Source organism: Choloepus didactylus, chromosome Y (genome assembly GCF_015220235.1).
Source record: "Choloepus didactylus isolate mChoDid1 chromosome Y, mChoDid1.pri, whole genome shotgun sequence".
Taxonomy (NCBI): Eukaryota; Metazoa; Chordata; class Mammalia; order Pilosa; family Megalonychidae; genus Choloepus; species Choloepus didactylus.
The window spans coordinates 39,786,014-39,804,638 of record NC_051335.1 but is presented as its reverse complement, the minus strand read 5'-3'; the positions used below and the strand labels follow the sequence as shown (position 1 = coordinate 39,804,638).

General features: G+C 44.5%; 1 pseudogene; it reads right to left on the bottom strand.

The window, feature by feature from the left end:
- Positions 1 to 1,897: 1,897 nt before the first annotated feature.
- Positions 1,898 to 18,625, bottom strand: part of LOC119524222 — a 35,576-nt pseudogene continuing 18,848 nt past the window's right edge.

Sequence of the window (18,625 nt, the reverse complement as noted above, 5' to 3'; positions counted from 1 at the left end):
AAGTTGATGTATTTGGGAAAGACTACAGCAGAAAAGATTGTTTACCATATCTGATATTTATATGGTTTTCCGAGTACTTTCACAAACTCTTGGTTAATATGTGTGAAAATTGAGACAGTGTTGACGATTCAAATATTTCTAAGATAGCTGCTTTTATCTATTAGACTGAATCTTCCTTGTCATTTTTCATATCTTTAATGATTGCATATTCAAAGATGTAAGTTGCAAGAGATTTTTAAGGCTTCAACCCCCTTCTTTCTTGTTGACAATGTAGCTGGGGCCCTGAAAAAATTTGCCTAATGTGACAGTGCAACTTGTGCCACTTTGTGGACACGTGTAGTAAGAGGCAGTGGTTCACTTTTATTTAATATACCTGCAACTTTCTCAGAAATCATTCCTCTACTTTCCTTGGCATCACCTAATGAAACAGAACTCCCCAAACTTGGAAACTGTATTGGGATCCAATTAGACAGGCTTTATGTCTTTTGTGCTGACATCACAGAAGTGTGGGGAACCTGAAGGGGATTGTAAAGTTGGCCATTAGTATATTAAGTGATTGTGCCCCTCTTCTCTTTCTTCTCCTCCCTGCCCCCAGACTCGAAGAGCTTAACTCCCTTAATATGACCCTTTCTTTCCAGATTTTCAGTATGTGTCCAGACAATTTCCTCCAAATTTCAAAAATTTTTATTTGGAAAGAATGAGAGGAATAAGACAGAGAGGTATCAATTACCAAGAACAATGACACTGAAGAAAGTACAATCCATATTCTCCCCACACACAACTCCCACCCCCTTCCGCATCCCTGTCATATTAATATTAAATCACCAAAGCACATCTAACAAGGAGAAATAGCAATATGTAATGAAAAAAGCAAATTTTCATACTGCTCAATCCAACTAACATACCAAATGTCCATCCCCCAGCAAAACTCCACCCACCAGAGTGATAAAGAAGAAACACCCCTGGGGGTGATTTGGAACTCTGCTTATTCTAGCAAAGTTCAGTGAAGAATCAATAGGACTAGTGATCTGGTAGAGAAACGCTGGATACAGCTCCTCTGACAAATTTCAGATGACTTAAGAGAACAGCTAGGGTTTGAGATTCATATACTTCTAATCCCTGCTCCCTCAACTGCAACAATTGAGCAACTACCAAGTCTTGATTAGCTGCTGAGAATAGTGGAAGTGAGGCAGCTTTTGGCTCAAGAAAATCCAAAAAAGATATCTGGTAACAAATTTACTGCTTCAAGTTTCAAATCGTGAGTAAAGAGTCTTAGTAGGTTGGGTTTGGACAAAGGCAAAGTGAAACTTCCTATTTTATCATTTGAGAAGTTAGACTCTCTATTGACTGCATATACCTCTTGTTTTGATTAAACTCAGTATGGAGTATTTAAAATTTAAACAACTGTTGAAGCAGATACTAATTAATTTTACATATAACCCAGTGTCTCAAATTGAAGGAACTCTTTCTTAAAGTGGTGAGTTTAAATTTTCATCTTAATCTATTACAGGATTCCCCCCACCCCTCATGGGAATACATCATTTATTTTATACCAGCAGTATGTAGGATTCTCTTTGTATGAGGTCTATTTTATCCTGCCTTTGCTGGAATTGATCTATAAAGGGAAGGATGCCTGTGCAGGATTACTTCAAATTCAGAGCCTTTTCCTCTGCACGTGCGTGTGTGCGAACACACACATGGTAGTTAAATTTTCCCACACAATTTCACAGTCACATGCTTGCTGAAGTCCATCTTACAAATACACTTCAATAGTAGCCGTATACATGTACATGCAGCAAGATGTGAGAGCTGCCCTGAAGTGATTAACGGTGGTGCACATATGTCTAAGTGGGGAGGTCATTTAGGATATAGATGTACACAAGCCAATATAGTCATTACTTTGCAGATTATATTTTTCCCTTTCCCCCAAGATAAATAAATCAGATGAAAAACACACGTTGACATCTTACTGATGTCATGGAGGCAACTGCCTAGAAGGTCCACTTTTTGCACTTCTGCTTTCTTATGACACCTTCACTTTGCCCTGGAGGCCTTCTCATACAAGGAGGGCTGCTCCTCAGCCTTCCTGGGCAAGGGCTTCTTCTCAGAAGACCGGTCTTCAGGTTTGCGAGCAATCAACAGGTGGCAGATGAGCAGAATTCCAAACACCAGGGCATGGGCATAGCGTTTGAGAGGATCGCCAACCAGCTGATGAAAGAAGAGCACAGCCAACATGAGCAAGAGTAGGAAGAAGTTGGCCACATCTTTGGCACGGCCAGGCGGGTCATGACGATGCTGCAGGCCACCTCAAGAGCTCCAATGCTTTTACATGGGAGAATGGAATTGATTCCCATTTTCTTCAGCAGAGGGAGGGCTCGGACATAGCTCTTGTAAGCACGTTTCTAGAGTGGAAATATCATAAGGAAATCACTGCATTAACTATGATTTTAACATTAGAATGATGAAAACACAAGCAAGTTCCTTCTTCCCCACCATTCTCCTTCCATACCAGACAAGGGTGTTCCCATTGCTTTACTGTGTCCCCTAAACAAAAAGCCTTGTAACTAAGATAAGATCAAAGCAAACAATCTCCTGAGATCTCTGTGATTTAAACCTCACCGGCAACACCAAATGGAATAAGGCAGATAAATTGGTTTTGTTTTTTTTTTTAATCTTCATTTTATTGAGATATATTCACATACCACGCAGTCATACAAAACAAATCGTACTTTCGATTGTTTACAGTACCATTACATAGTTGTACATTCATCACCTAAATCAATCCCTGACACCTTCATTGGCACACACACAAAAATAACAAGGATAATAATTAGAGTGAAAAAGAGCAATTGAAGTAAAAAAGAACACTGGGTACCTTTGTCTGTTTGTTTCCTTCCCCTACTTTTCTACACATCCATCCATAAACTAGACAAAGTGGAGTTTGGTCCTTATGGCTTTCCCAATCCCATTGTCACCCCTCATAAGCTACATTTTTATACAACTGTCTTCGAGATTCATGGGTTCTGGGTTGTAGTTTGATAGTTTCAGGTATCCACCACCAGCTACCCCAATTCTTTAGAACCTAAAAAGGGTTGTCTAAAGTGTGCGTAAGAGTGCCCACCAGAGTGACTTCTCGGCTCCTTTTGGAATCTCTTTGTCACTGAAGCTTATTTCATTTCCTTTCACATCCCCCTTTAGGTCAAGAAGATGTTCTCCATCCCACGATGCCGGGTCTACATTCCTCCCCGGGAGTTAATAATTTTTTATGATTATCAGTCGTAAACAACCTTAAGAATTTGCAAGAAAATTCACTGGGCCCATAAAAACTGGTATGTGTTAATCACATCCACATTTTCCAAACCCAGATGCATATGAATGCCAACCAAAATGAAACAAGGTAAGGCACAGCATGGTAAAGTTTCACTAATTTGGACTTTCCTAATTTGATCATTCAGAAATAGCTGAGCCAAAGTTTACATTTGTGGAATCTAAAAAAAAAAAAATTTTAAGTGTTTGCTAAGCAAATACAAAAATTAAAATGTGTGCAAATGTTAGTCCCTTCTATATTTCTGAAATACAGTAAGACAAAATCATTCTCATGTTCACTGAGGTAAATCCTTAGACCTCTACAAGACACTACTTTAGTTAGCATAGTTAAAATTCATTAATTTTAACTCAACAAATATTTATTGAACACCTACTATGTGTTATGTGTTGGAGATATATAAATGAATAAGAAAGGGTGGAAAGCTCTAGGTCTAGTAGGGGGATACAGATAGAGTAAATAACATTATAAAGCAACATGGTTAATGTTATACAATAGAGGTATGCACAAGGCAGATATCGGAGGACAGAGGGGAGAGTTACTGGATATATTACAAAGTAACAGAATTATATTACCTTAGAGTAATAGATAATTCATATTTTTCTATTTCAGATTGGCCTGATCCTCATTTTGGAGCAAATTGATGAAATTTCATCAAGAGTCTTGTTGGATGGGTTCCCTGCTTTGTTTTCATTAAGTATCCATTTATTTACTCAATATTTATGAAGTGCCTCTTTCTGCTAGGCACTGTACTAGGTGCTCTAGGTACAGATATCAATCATTCAAAGGTCCTGTCTTCCTGAAGCTTGCAGTTTTTAAGGGGAAGAACAGATAATGTAAATACAGAAGTACAATAAAACATTATGGGTGCTGGATAAAATTATGTAGCGGGGACAGCAGAGGCACACCAAAGGTAGTGGTCAATTCTCCCTAGATGAAGGCTGAAAAAAACTGGAGTGGAATCTTAAAAGATGAGCAGGTGTTCGCAAGATCAGTAAGGAAGGGGAAGGCATTGCAGGCAGAGGAAGCTGCATGTGCAAAGACCCTGAAGCACAAAATAAACTGGTTTGTTGACAACACTGCTACAGTTCAGCATGGGTGGGGGGAGGGAGGGAAGAGAGGTAAGACATGAGACAGGGGAGATAGACATGAGTCATATCACAGAGAAATATATATGTTGTGCTATGAAACTAGACTTTATCCTATAAGTATGAGGGAACAACATAATCAATTTGCTTTTTAGGAAGGTCCTTCTGGAAATAATATTGAGAATGGATTTGGAGTGGCATGCCTGGAAGCAAGGTGAAAAACTAGTCACAGTGAGAATGGAGAGAAGAGGACAGATTCAGGGATAATTTGAATGCAGAATCAACAGAACTTGGTATTTTATTGGATGTGGGCACTGAGGGTAAAGGAGGAGTCAAGAAAGATTTTCAGGGTTGGATGCCTAGGTAGATGGGTGTTAACCATTCTCCACATTTGGGAATGCAGCAGGAGAAACAGGCTGATGGGGGAAGTCAGAGAGCAAGGGGAACAAGGAATTCAGTTTGAGGATGTTTGAGTTGAAGTATCTCTAAGACAGGCATCTAAGTGGACATGTCTGGTAGGCAGCTCAGTAAGAGTGGTATGAGCTAAAGATACAGAATGGATAATTGTCAGTATATAATATAGAAAGAGATGAGATTGCCCAGGGAGTGTGTACAGTGAGGAAAAGTGTGTGACAGAACATCAAAGGAACAGGAAGAAAAAGAGAGTCCACAATGAAGGACACGGAAGAAAATATGTTCAGAAAAGGAGAAGGAAAGCCAAAATCGATGGGGCCATGGAGGCCAGGAGGAGTTTCAAGACGAGAATAGTCAAAAGTGCCAGATGGAAGACAAGTATTACAAAAATCAGGCAGAAAGCCAGCTTGACCACTCGGAAGCATCTGGCACTTAGAATAGTGTTTCCCACACTCTAGCTTTGGAACAAATGTTGTCATTTCTTCTCACTTCTGGACAAGTGAATCCACCTTTATTTCATGGATTAATCTTCATGAGTGGCATGAGATAATCCTCTCTCAGGACTGTTAAAAGACCGATGGTTAAGTGAAAAAAGCATGGGTTTGGATTCAAACAGACCTGGCTTCAGATTCCAGCTCTGCCACTTTCTAGCTGTATGTCTGTAGGCAAATTATTTGATCTCTCTGAGTCTCAGTTTCCTGAGCAGGACCAGGGCTAGGATGAGGTGAGTGAGGCTACTTGCCATGGCTGCAAAACATAAGGAAGCTTCATAAAGCTCAATCAAGATAAGTAATATCCATGATGAACAAAATTTCAAATTTTAAGTAAAAGCAGTATCTAACCCTGCACTTACACAACTCTGCCTCACTCACCTCTCTCTAATCCCAGCCCATCAGGTCCAGTCTTTATTTACAATTTCACCTTACCCTAGTCTCTACCCTATTCCTGAGAGGATAGAAAACACAAAGTGTTAGTTGTTCTTCCTTCCTCTTCCCATTTAAGGTAAAATCATGGATTTTCAGAGTGAAATTTAGAGAGAGGTTGACCAGTAGGCAGAGTGAGCTCTGGGATGAACCAAGCCACAACAATGAGGAACAGAGCTAAGCTGAGGGTTAGGGAACCTGGTGGTGGTGAAAAGCCTGCCCCTTTCCTGTCACTGTTGACCTAGATAACAACAATGCCTACTTCTTCCCCCTCTGCATTCTGATAGGGGGTCGGGCATTAGGGAAAGAAATCTATACCCTGGGGACTTCCTCAACACTTTTAAGTAAGGACCATTTCTAATTAACACCACAAATCTTCCCATGAGGTAATTGATAGATCCAAAGTGTAAGCTTCGTACATGATGAACACAGGAGGCAAGATGAGTTTCTTGCAGTCAGTTATGAGCCATAGGTCCCTGATGTTGGCTGAGTTGCTTCTGGAAATGCTTATGTTTTTGGCTAGGGCTAGCCACCCATCATTCAAGAATAGATTCTTATCTACAGTGGTATCTGTAGCCCTTGGGCCCAATTTCCAGTCTTTAAATCAGGTTCCTATGACTTCAGTGATCTTTTTTCTTCTCCATTCGGTATAACTCCATATTACTTTTTCAGTTGCTTAGCTAGCCTCTTACACGGCAGCTATGGATAGTTTTTATGCAGCTGTTGTCTCTTTCCTCCTTTTCTCAAGAGGAAACCACATGTAGGTAAGCCATTTCACCAAATCTAGTTCAAATCTGAGTAAGTACAGATAACAATCTATTCTCCAGGACTCCAACCAGGGAATATTTAGCTTGTCAGAGATAGGACTAAGCTTAGATGGGTCCTGACATTATAGGAAACCTTTTATTATTTGTCTTGGGGAGTAGGATGGGGATATCAGAAGAATCCTACTACAGTTCTAACAGAAGAGGGTCACATATCTTTAGGCTATAGTAGCTAGGTCTCTCAAGTCCTTGATTGTACTAACAGGAAGAAGAAAAAGTTGACTGACTCACTCTCCCAAAAGGCTTCACTTTGTTAGTGTGTTTCACTTTGTGAAACTTCACTTTACGTTGTTAGATCTATTTCCTTTCCATTGCAATGGCTCAGACCCTGCAACCAGTTGCCTTATAGGGAAAGAAGCAGGAAAGAGAAAGTTTAGCCAAATGTTCCAAATCTTCTCTTCAATCATAGGCAATCATCCCGCAAAATCCTCAAACTAAATTCCAATCTTAGTTTGCCATTATATTGCTTGAAGAAAGTTACTAAGTATCTTATTACCTCAGTTTCCCTTTTTCTTTAAATTAAAAAAGGATTTTGGAAAATTAGTCAAAGAATCATAAAATCATAGGATCAACCAGGGGCCACACAAGCATTTCATCATTAGCAAACCACACAATTACAAATCCATACATTCACAAGCCACAGTAATTATTTTAATAATAGTGATGAATCAGACAGGTCCATTCTTGTGGTATGAGATATGAGTCAGATGTGAGTCAAATCACAGGGAACATTTCTTTAGTCATACCTTTTTCTTTTTGTCATGTATTCTTCACAACACCCCAGGCTCCATGACATCAAATTAATGATATTAAACATTAACAGCTCAAAACTGTCTAATAATATTCATCTTCAGTTACAATTAATAACTGACCTGAGCCAGAAGCTAACAGGACAAAATGGGAAGAGAGGGCAAGTGGTTAGGTCTATCAGTTCACATGCAAATTAGGTAAAAGAAAAATAATTTGGATAGAGTTTAGGAACAGACGAAACTAACTTGTGTTATTAGAAGTCAGAAGAGTAATTAACTTTGAGGGGGTTGGTAATTGGAAACAGTCATGAGGGAGGTTTCTGGGGGGCTAATGATGTTCTGTTTCTTTATATGGGTGCTGGCTACACAGGAGTTCTCTGGAAATTCATTCAACTGTACACTTAATTTATGTGCACATTTTGGAATGTATGTTATACTTCAATAAAATTTACAGGGAAAATTTATACGAAAGCAGAAGATGGCACTGACAAAAATATATTTTGGCTAAAAAGCTCAGCCTGGTTGCTATCTTAGATCGTAAAGCCTACATAAAGGCTGCAAAATTTACTGACTCATGCGTGCTTTTCCTGAATCTCTATAGGAAATAGAAATGCCACATGTAAATCACAGATCATTTTTTAAATGTAATAAAGTCATCGAATATTTAATTGCCAACTATCCATGTGAATGATAAACACCTTTTAAGTAATTCTACTTTCTATTGGCTGTAATGCAAATCTAATGAAGAAGTTGGCAAGCCTGGTCCTACTAACCAAAGTGGATCCCTCCCAGATTGTATCTTAGAGCAGAAGTGTCTCTCTTCTACAGTCAGTCAAAGGTCATGCTGAAACAAACAAGCTGTTGGCCATACTGAGAGGCTACCAGCTTCTAAACGCCAATGTATAGTTTAGTTTGTGACAGCTAACTGTGTGAATTAAGCAAAGTCACTTCATATCTCAGGGTCTCAGTTTCCTCTCTGCATGGATAAACACACTGTCTCGCCTCAGAGAGCAGTTCAAAGCATCAGTGAATTGCTATCTTATTACCTAGTTGGAAAGCAATGAATGGTGGTGATTGGAAGCATAAAAGATTACTTATGAGCATTAAATAAACTGCCCAGACATATCAGGAGTCTTTCCCCAGGGTTACACAAACAGGAGGGCATTTAACTACAGGTAAGCAAATCAATCAAATCAGCAGACCTTTACTATGAGGGGATGCAAAGAAGCAGAGATGTGCCCTGTCATCTCAGGGCCAAAATCCCTTGGCTGCAGGGTGATGGGATTTTGGTGTTCTTAGTATTCCATATGTGGCCCTCTATTCCATATATGGCCTTCTGTGCTTACAGGATGGAATCCCTGATATAAAGAGTTGAATACCAAATTTAGAGCAAGTCAACCATTCATATGTTCCCAGTCATTTGCAAAGAAAACTGCTCAGCTGCCTGGGTAAGTGCTGTCTCCCAATTTCAAGTCAATTAATGACAGCATTTAGCCAAGGGAGTAGCTGATCATGTTGAATTCATGTGGGATTTAGTGTACTCTTTAATGACACCTGCCAAATCTGGAGGAGATTTTGATGGGATCCACTGTGCCAATTCCACAGCAGTACGTGTGGATTTTTCAGTTTTAGCTGACTGCTTAAAACCCTGTTCATCTGGGCACATGAGATTAGCATCTTGCTCTTCTAAATGCCTGATTTCTACTCTTTTAATTGGCCAAATTAGGCAGAGAACCACTACATAAAATAGGATCACTATCATCACCTCACTGAGAGCATTTTTTGAACACCTACTGTATGCAAACACTGTACCAGATACTTTCATATGTTATCTCTGTTAGCATTCACAACAACCTTCTCAGAAAGATATTATTATCCCCATTTTACAGATGAGGAAACTGAGACTACAAGAGGGCTAGGACTCAAACCCAAGCCTGTATGACTCCAAAGCCTGTATTCTTTCCACTAACCTTTTCTGGCTTCCCCAATAGAGAAAGGAAAGAAGTACATAGTCATTTGCCTGGTTGGTTTTCAGAAGCAATTCTCCATGGAGGGGATCACAATAAGAACAACACTAATGTTTTTAGAACAAGAAAAATACAGTAGGCAGAAAAGTAAAACAAAAAACAAAATCTAAATTTGAAAAATTGATTTCCAAGTAAAACAAAACCCCCAAAATATGGATTGATTCCATTGAACAAGTACAGAAAAGGAACAGGAATGTGCCATTTATTTTCAACGCTCAATTGTAAGATCTACCATACATGAAAACAGTTATAAGCATTAGAGACCCCTTCATTAGGAATATTGAGTCATGGACTTAGCTTTTAATCTCTGCTCCCAGGTTACCCTATGGCTTGGATAGGTCATTAAACTGCTCTACTTAAGTTTATCCATCAGTAAAATAAGAATAGTGAACAAAATGAATATACGTTATAGAGATGTTTTAAAGAACAAATAATCTTAAAACAACAGCACCAATAATGACACTTTGAGACTGGTGCCCCGGGTGAGGCCTCTCTACTCGTCCCCTCTCCACACAACGGTCCAGCAAATCGCCCGCTCGCCCGGACGCCTCTCCATCTCCCCTTCTCCTCGCCTGCAAGGTAAGGGCCGCCTCTCCCTCGCCGCTCCGCGCCCGGAGCCGCCTCTCCCTTGCCGAATTATCCCGGCTACAAATACTGTTGCCCCCGACTACCTCTCGTCTTCTCTTTCTATGACCCCCATTCCTCCTAACACTCTCCCTCTACCCCTTCATTACTTTGGTGTAGTCCTCTGTGTCTTCGTTTCTCTGTTCGGCGCAGTGTGCCTCGCCGTGACCGCCCCCCCCAGACTGTTCCCGTTACCAGAGAGTCCTGCTTTCTGTTCTCGCCGTCTCCTTCGGCCTCACGGCCACGGTTTACCTCATTCTCCTTGCTCGGTAGACGACCCCCCCCTCCTTTCCCCTCCGCTATGGGTAATTGTCTATCCGCACGCCAAGCGCCTCAAGTTCGCGCTCTGGCGGGTCTTCTGGACACACATCGTTGCAAGGTGTCTGTCCGGCAGCTGCAAGTATACTGGGACCTCCTGCTGCCCTTTAACCCATGGCTCACCACTTGCCATCTTTGGGACCCCGTCACTTACGATCGCCTTATTGATTGGGTCACCAACGCCATGGAACATGAGAGCAAGCGCTTCCCTCCCGGCTTGCTCCCCACCTTAATAACCGTCCGCTCCTGCCTTCAAGGCTCCCTCCCCTCTGATCGAGGCCCCATTAAATCCAAGGAAGCCCTATCAACTCAATCGACAGATTCGGACAGTGAGACCAATACGGACCACGATTCGGACACAGAATCCTTAGTCGAGCAGATTAACAACGCGCTCGAAGTCACCCCCCAAAAACGAAACAATACCACGTCTCGCCAAGATGGCGAACTTCCTCCTTCTTCTTCCACTGAAGGGAGGAAGTGCTCCAGCGATGACTTCAGCCCTAAGCCGGGCCGGAAACCGCATGCGCTTTACCCCACCCTTCCACAGGGCGGAGCTGGCCCGTCATCTTACGCCTTAGCTACGCCCACTGCGCCGCCATCTTGCGACACTTGGGGCCTCCCGCTTCCACCTCCCCCTTCCACGGACTCTTGGATTGCGCCGCCGCGGCCCACACCCACCCCCCACTCACGACCCGCCTTCCTCTCCCCCTTAGAGCCGCTGCCGGCGGCTGCCGCCGCCCCTCCCGCCCCACCGGCAAACAACCCCTGGCTGCCTTCTACACCTCAAGGCAACCCTTGGGGCAACGCTGCCCCTACCCCCACTCCCGTGCCAGGCCCTCTGCAAGTGCGTCCTCCTTTCCCTCACGCTTTTCGCTGCTTTCCCCTTAACCTTACCCCCACACCACAGAAACCGTACGACTGGTATCCCATTGACTCAGATACTATCAAGCAGCTTCGCAGGGCCGTCAAGGAGGACGGATTAGGTAGCCCATACGCTTCCCAAATACTGCAAGATCTCGCCATGGACTTTTGCCTCCCCCAAGACTGGGCCTCGCTTGCCCGTACCATCCTTGGCCCCGGCCAGTTCGTTGATTGGCGTGCCCACTTCCAGGCAGAAGCAGCTAGGCAGAGCGAGCAAGATGCAGCCACTGGGGCCAATCATGACCCCGAAGCCTACTTAGGCACGGGAGCGTTTATACATGCATCCGCCTATATTAATGCACCCGCGACCTTTTGGCCTATCCTTCGGGGAATCGCCTTGCGAGCGTTTGCCAACTGCTCCGCCTGTCGGCCTATGAAATTCACCAAGCTCCTCCAGGAGCCGAGTGAGCCTTTCGCCACCTTTGTCTCCAGGGTCGAAGAAACCTGCACTCGGAAGGTTAGTGATCCCCAGGCCCAACTGGCCCTCGCTCAAAAACTCATTCTCGAGGGAGCCAATCCCCCTTGCAAGCAGGCTATCCTTCCCTTGCGGGAGAAGAGCATACACGACTGGGTACTTGCCTGCAGCGCCTTTGACCCAACTGCCACGTCCCTAGCCCAGGCTGTCTCTGGCACTGTCACTGCCGCCTTAGCCGCCACCGCCGGTTGCTTCAGGTGCGGGCAGAGCGGCCATTTTGCCCGGGAGTGCCCCAATGCGGAGGTCAACTGCCCGCCCTTCTTGCCGCGCAATGGGCACCCCCCTCCCACTCCTTGCCCACGCTGTCAGCGTGGCTATCACTGGGCGCGCGATTGCAAAAATAACCCCCAAACCCTCTGCCGCTGCCCCGGTGTCAATCAGCGCCAAGGCGCTGAGCAAGCTTTAAACTCCAAGCGGGGCAAGCCTCAGCCCCGCCCTTAAGAGGCAGCGTGCCGGCCGGTTCTAATAAAACTCATCACCTCACCGGCAATAAAACGCTTCTCTGGACAGTCCCTATCACTCCGGAAAAGCCTACCCGTAAATTAAAAATAGGGGGGCAATGGTACACGGGCACGCTCGATTCAGGGGCAGAAGTCTCTTGCATGCCCGCTCAGTATGCCACCATGTGCATGGTTCTTGATGGTCCCTCGGTAGTGGGAGCCACTGGTGCCTCCACTTCTCTTCAGGCCATGGGACCCATTAAGTGGGAGGATGAAGAAGACCACTCAGGCACCTTCCGCCTGTTGTTCCTACACACCATAGACCAAATTTTATGGGGCCGTGATATCCTCGCCGCCTCTGGGGCAGTGCTTACCACGCAGCCCCCCCAATAATGTGCGCCACTGCTCATTTAACACCTCCAGCGCCCGTTCCTCTGCAGTGGGATACTGAGAAACCTATATGGGTGGAGCAGTGGCCCCTTCCCACGCACAAATTAGTTGCACTCCAAGCCCTTGTCCAAAAACAATTGGACGCAAGCCACATAGAACCTTCTACTAGTCCCTATAATTCGCCAGTGTTTGTTATTCATAAAAAGGCCACAGGGAAATTTAGGCTCCTCCATGATCTGCAGGAGATCAATAAGCATATTCTTCCCATGGGTTCCCCGCAGCCTGGCCTCCCCCATCCGGTGGCCATCCCGGCCCACTATCACGTAGCCACCATTGACATCAAAGACTGTTTCTTTTCCATCCTGCTACATGAGCGAGATCGCCCTCGCTTTGCCTTTACAGTCCCCGTCCCCAATCACGCGGGCGCGGCTAGCAGGTACCAATGGAAAGTCCTCCCTCAAGGGATGCGTAACAGTCCGGCCATCTGCCAAATGTATGTTAATCACACAGTGGCCCCCCTGCGAAAGCGGGCCATGCTCATCCATTACATGGATGACATCTTGGTGGCCTCTGAGGACGCCGAGGCGCTTCCTCTAATCCTTAAAGACCTCACCACTAATTTAGCTGACCTCGGCCTTACGGTTCAGCCCGAAAAGGTTCAGATTGTGCCGCCATTGGCCTTCTTAGGGTTTAGCATTGATAAAACCATTGCCCCGTCCGCTCCCCAGCTGGACATACCGGATCGGGTCACTATCACTGAGCTCCAACAGCTCTATGGCCAGATCAATTGGCTCCGCTCTGCGTTGCCAATCACCACCGCGCAGCTCCAACCACTCTTTATGCTGCTGAGTGTCCCAAAAGCCCCGCCGCTAGCGGTCTCCCGGCGCATTAAGCTCACCCAGGAGGCAAAGGAAGCCATTGCCGCCATTAACAAGGCGCTCGCCGCCTGCTGTCTCAACAGGTTCAGCACTAGAGAGGGCAATCTTATGGCACTCATCCTTCCTACGCCCGGAACACCCATGGGCTGCCTGTGGCAAGATGGCCCTCTACTTTGGGCGCACCCCGCTAAAAGCCGGCTTAGGAAAATCTGCCCCGCAGTGCGGCTCTGGATCAGCCTAGCTTCAGATCTAGTCACCCTGGCTGTTCATGTATTTGGAGCACCGCCGGAAAAAATTGTTTGGCCCCTGGACGCAGGCCAAACCCGTCTGCTTATACGAAATAACCCGGACATGCAAATCCTTTTAGAAGGATTTCAGGGGGAATTCAGCTGCCACTATCCTAGCCATCGACTGTTACAGGGGCTCGCCAAGCTTCCCTTCCACAGCCCCTTCCACCCTTTCCCCTCCTCTGCACCCATCCCGGGTGCCACTACCGTCTTTACTGACGCCTCCAAAACCCGTTTTGCCTTCCTCTCTTATCCCCCGGACCACCCAGAACCCCGCCTATTCAGCTATGTCAACCTTCATTCAGTCCAAGTGGGGAAAATTCTGGCGGTGTCATACGCGCTAAACACCCACTGGGACCACCCAGTGAACATTTTCACCGACAGCCTATACACTTATCAGGTCTGCCGAGTCCTCGCATTTTCCACCTTTTTCCCCGGGAACTCGGCCATCAATAAAGCACTTTCTGACCTCAGGAGCATCTTGGAGCATCGACAGAATTCTTGGTTCATTAGCCACATTCGTAGTCACTCGGGCCTTCCGGGGCCCTTGGCTGATGGCAACAGTATAGTAGACCAAGCGGTCTCAGCTCAAAATACCCAAGTAATGCTAACCCACACAGCGGCCCCTCCGGGGGACGCTGTTAACCAGGCCAAGTTATTGCATTCTAGGTTTCACCTTTCGGCTGCATCGTTACATCATCTATGTGGCCTCCCCCTAGACACCTGTAAACATCTTGTCCGCAATTGCGCAACTTGTGCGCCCTTCGCGCCGCTTGGCCCCCTGCAACCTCAGGGAGTCAACCCACGAGGCCTAAAACCCAATTCTAGATGGCAAATGGATGTAACTCACGTTCCGTCCTTTGGACGCCTCAAATATGTGCATGTAATAATTGACACCTTCTCGGCCATGTGTTATGCAGTCCCCGTTGCCGGGGAAACGGCCAAACACTGTATCAAGGCCCTGAGACAGGGAATTCTCTTCATGGGAATTCCCTGGGACATAAAAACGGACAATGGGCCTGCCTATCGCAGTGCCTCCTTTGCGGCCTTTCTTCAGTTATATAACATCACCCATCATTTCGGCATCCCCTATAATCCACAGGGGCAAGCCATTGTGGAAGCAGTCCATCGCCGCTTAAAAACACAAATTGAAAAAGAAAGGGCCATGCTCCCCCAGGCAACTCCAGGGGACCTTATCATAGCAGCCCTTATTCACCTTAACGTATTCACATTCAATAAGGAAGGGCTTTCGCCCCTACATAGCCAGTTGTTGGGATGGTCAGGAATAATCCCCAAGTCTCCTGATTTATAATCAGGCACTCTTTCTCCCATGCCATCATTCACCCCAGTCCTTCATCCCTAAATTCCCCTTGCACTCTGAAGCTGCACTGATACCCTTACCTTAGGGAAATTCTAGAGCGATTATCCCTGTTCTTTCAGGAGTCACCAGCAGTTAAGGATGTACATGCTGGTCCCGGCTCAGAGAACACTCTACAGGATGCGAAGCTGACAACTGTGGGAATGGGGCCTCCCTGTACAAGGACTGATCTCACCTTTACCCCACAATTTTCTGAGAAGATTTTTGGTTTCTGTATTTCTAAAAAAATGATGATGACTATAATGTTCCCATCAGGCACTGAGGTCAGGTTCTGTCTCAATGGTGAGATCTGTAAGGAAAAATTCCAATGGCAATGACAATGACAGAGAGAGAGGGTGTGACACAGAGAGTGACAGAAATAAATCTAACAAAGGTAGAGTGAGAAAGAGAAAGTATGGCAGAATGAACTTCACAGATAGTGCAGCAGAGAAGTGTGACAGAGAGTGTGTAAGAATGTCACTGGGAATGTTGCTGATCAAGAGTGTGACTGAAGGTGAATATGTGACTGGGAGAAAAAGTTAGAGACAAAGTGTGACAGAAAGAATCTGATGCAGAGACAGTGACAGAGAGACTGTGTGATACTGTGATAGAGTTATAGTCTAACAGAGATAAGGTATGGCAGAGTGTGATGGAGAGAGAACAACAAGGAGTAACATAGGCATATAACAATGTGTGACAGATAATTAATACAACAGTGAGTGTAACAGACAGTGAATCTGAGAGTGTGTGTGTATGAAAGAGAATGAATCTATGGAGAGAGTAACATAGAGTAAGATTGAGAAGTATGTGACAGAAAGTGAAGCAAATTGAGAGTGTGACAGAGCTTCACACAGTGTGTTTGCAAAAGACACTGTAATATGGAGGTGACAAAGAGATTATATGACACAGGGAAATTATTCCAGAAAGTGGGTCGGACAACAAGAGTGTAAGAGAATGTGTGTGAAAGAGGTAGTGTGGTGACAGAGAGGATGTAACAGGGACAATGTGGAAAACAAGTGTGGAATAGAGAGTATGAAGGAGGAAAAGTGTGACAGAGATGGAGTCTGACAGAAAGACAGTATGACTGAATGAGTTTGAGACAAAGTGTGCTACAGATGTGTGTGACAGAGTGTGACAGAACGGGAGTGTGACCAAGACGGTGTGAAAGTGTGACAGGGAATGACTGAGCAGAAAAGTGAAACAGGGAGTATGAGGGTAAAAGACAAAATGAAAAAGGAAGACTGCAAGAAAGAATATGATGAGATAGGGAGAGAGAGAGAATGTGACAAAGTGTGACAGAGAGATAGAGTCTGACAAAGATACAGTGTGACAGAAAGAGGAGAGATTGCGTTGGAAAGAGTTGCAGACAGAGGGTGACAGAGTGTTGCAGAAATAAAATGTGATGCAGAGAGAATGACAGAGGGAGTGTGTGACAAGGAATGAACCAGACAGAAAGAGTAGCATACAGCATGAGAAAGAGCACGTGACAAAAAATGAGTTTGCTAGAGAAACAATAGCATAGAGATAATCTGGCAAAGCTAACATCTGACTGAGAAAGAGTATGACTGAGGGAGTTTGAGAAAGTGTAACAGTCTGTGACAGAGAGAATGTGACATAGAGAAATTGTGACAGAAAAAGGATCAGTCAACCAAGAATGTAACAGAGAGTGAGTGTGAAAGAGAATATATAACAGAGAGGATGCAATAGGGAGAGAATGCAAAAGACAGGGTGATAAAGAGAGAGTATGAAGGAGAAAGAGAGTGAGAGAGATGGTGTCTGACAGAAAAATAGTACAGAGACTGAATTGGAGAAAAACAGTGGGACATATAAATTGTGACAGACAAGAAATCTGACCAAGATTTCTTGGCCTCACTGTGACATGATAGTGTGTGAAAGAGGGAGATTGTGCCAGAGAATTTGATCAAAACATAATGATAGAAAGGCAGGGAAAGATGGCAGCATAGGGAGATGTGGAATTAAGTTAGTCCTCTGGAACAACTAGCATATAGCCAGGAACAACTAGTAAATAGTCTGGAACAACTGTTGGGGGACATTTGTGACCAGACACACAACATAAACTAGTCTGGAATGGGTGGAATGACTGAGATAGCAGCATAAGAACTGTAAGTAAAGCTCCCCAAACTGTGCAGCTGGTGACCCTCACCCACCAGCATGGCAGGCTGAGCTGAAACACTTCCCTGTGGGAAAAAGAAGCAGGCTACTAGGAGGAAGGGAAGGTAGCTAACCAAGCTCCAACTGTGGTTTTAATCAACAAATTTGGACTACTGGATGTAAGATATAAGCACAGATAAACCCAGAGCAAGCAGGAAAAGAACCCAGAGGTTTCTCCTGGCAGAGAGGAGGCAGGGCTAACAGAAAAAGAATATATAAAGAAATAAAACAGAGGCTTTTTGAGTCAGCTGAGCTCAGAATACTGAAAAATAGTTCTGTGCCAAGAAAAGGGGCACACAGAACCAGGCACCAACTCTGGTTCTTGACTGGTAACTGGGGGGCTGGGGACTGGCTCTGAAAAGGAGATACATTTCTTTTTTCCTTTTTTGTCTCTCATTCTAAGTAGCTCACTAGAGAAAGTCTCAGGCATTTTCAATTGTTAGCACTGACCAAGGCAAGGGTGGAGTTAAGATAGAAAGACAAAGGAAGAAAGGAAGTCAAGGAGATAATTCCTTAAAGGGCTTGTCTTCCTTAAGAAAAGGGGTGCACTGCCCATCTCAAGTGGCTGCAATACCTCAGAGAACTCAGACCCTAGGGCCTGGAGTGGGGTCGGGGGAACACCTTAAGCTTGGCTTCTGACACACAGCCCCTGGCAGAGACAGGGTCCATTGAGAATTAAAGGCAACGCATCTCTCTTAATGCTGGTTGGGAGCTGCAGGCTGATAAGCACCACCTGTTGGGCAGGAAAGGAAAAGCACAGCATCTAGAGGCCTCACAGGAAAGTCTGACAACTCTCTGAGTTTCATTCTCAGGGAAACTTGATACTGATTACACCCTCTTCCTGAGACCTGTACCCATCTGGTCTAGACAACAAAAAATTAAAAATCACACTAAAAAAAAAAAAAAAAAAAAGATATGGCCCAGTCGAAGGAACAAACTTCCACTTCAAATGAGATACAGGAGTTGAAACCACTAATTAAATATCTTCAAACAAATATGCTAAATCAATTCAAATCTCAAATCAGTGATGTGAGGGAAAGTATGCCAAAGGAGATGAAGGCTATACAGAAGACCTTGGGCAAACATAAGGAAGAACTTGAAAGTTTGAAAAAACAGTCGGAAGAATTTATGGGAATGAAAGGCACAATAGAAGCAATGAAAAACACAATGCAGACATACAACAGAAGATTTGAAGAGGCAGAAGAAAGGATTCAGGAACTAGAGGACAGAACATCTGAAATCCTACACAAAAAAGAACAGATAGGGAAAAGAATGGAAAAATATGAGCAGGGTCTCAAGGAATTGAATGACAACATGAGGCACATGAATAAACATGGTATGAGTGTCCCAGAAGGAGAACAGAAGGGAAAATAGACAGGAAGAATAATAGAAGAAGTAATCAATGAAAACTTA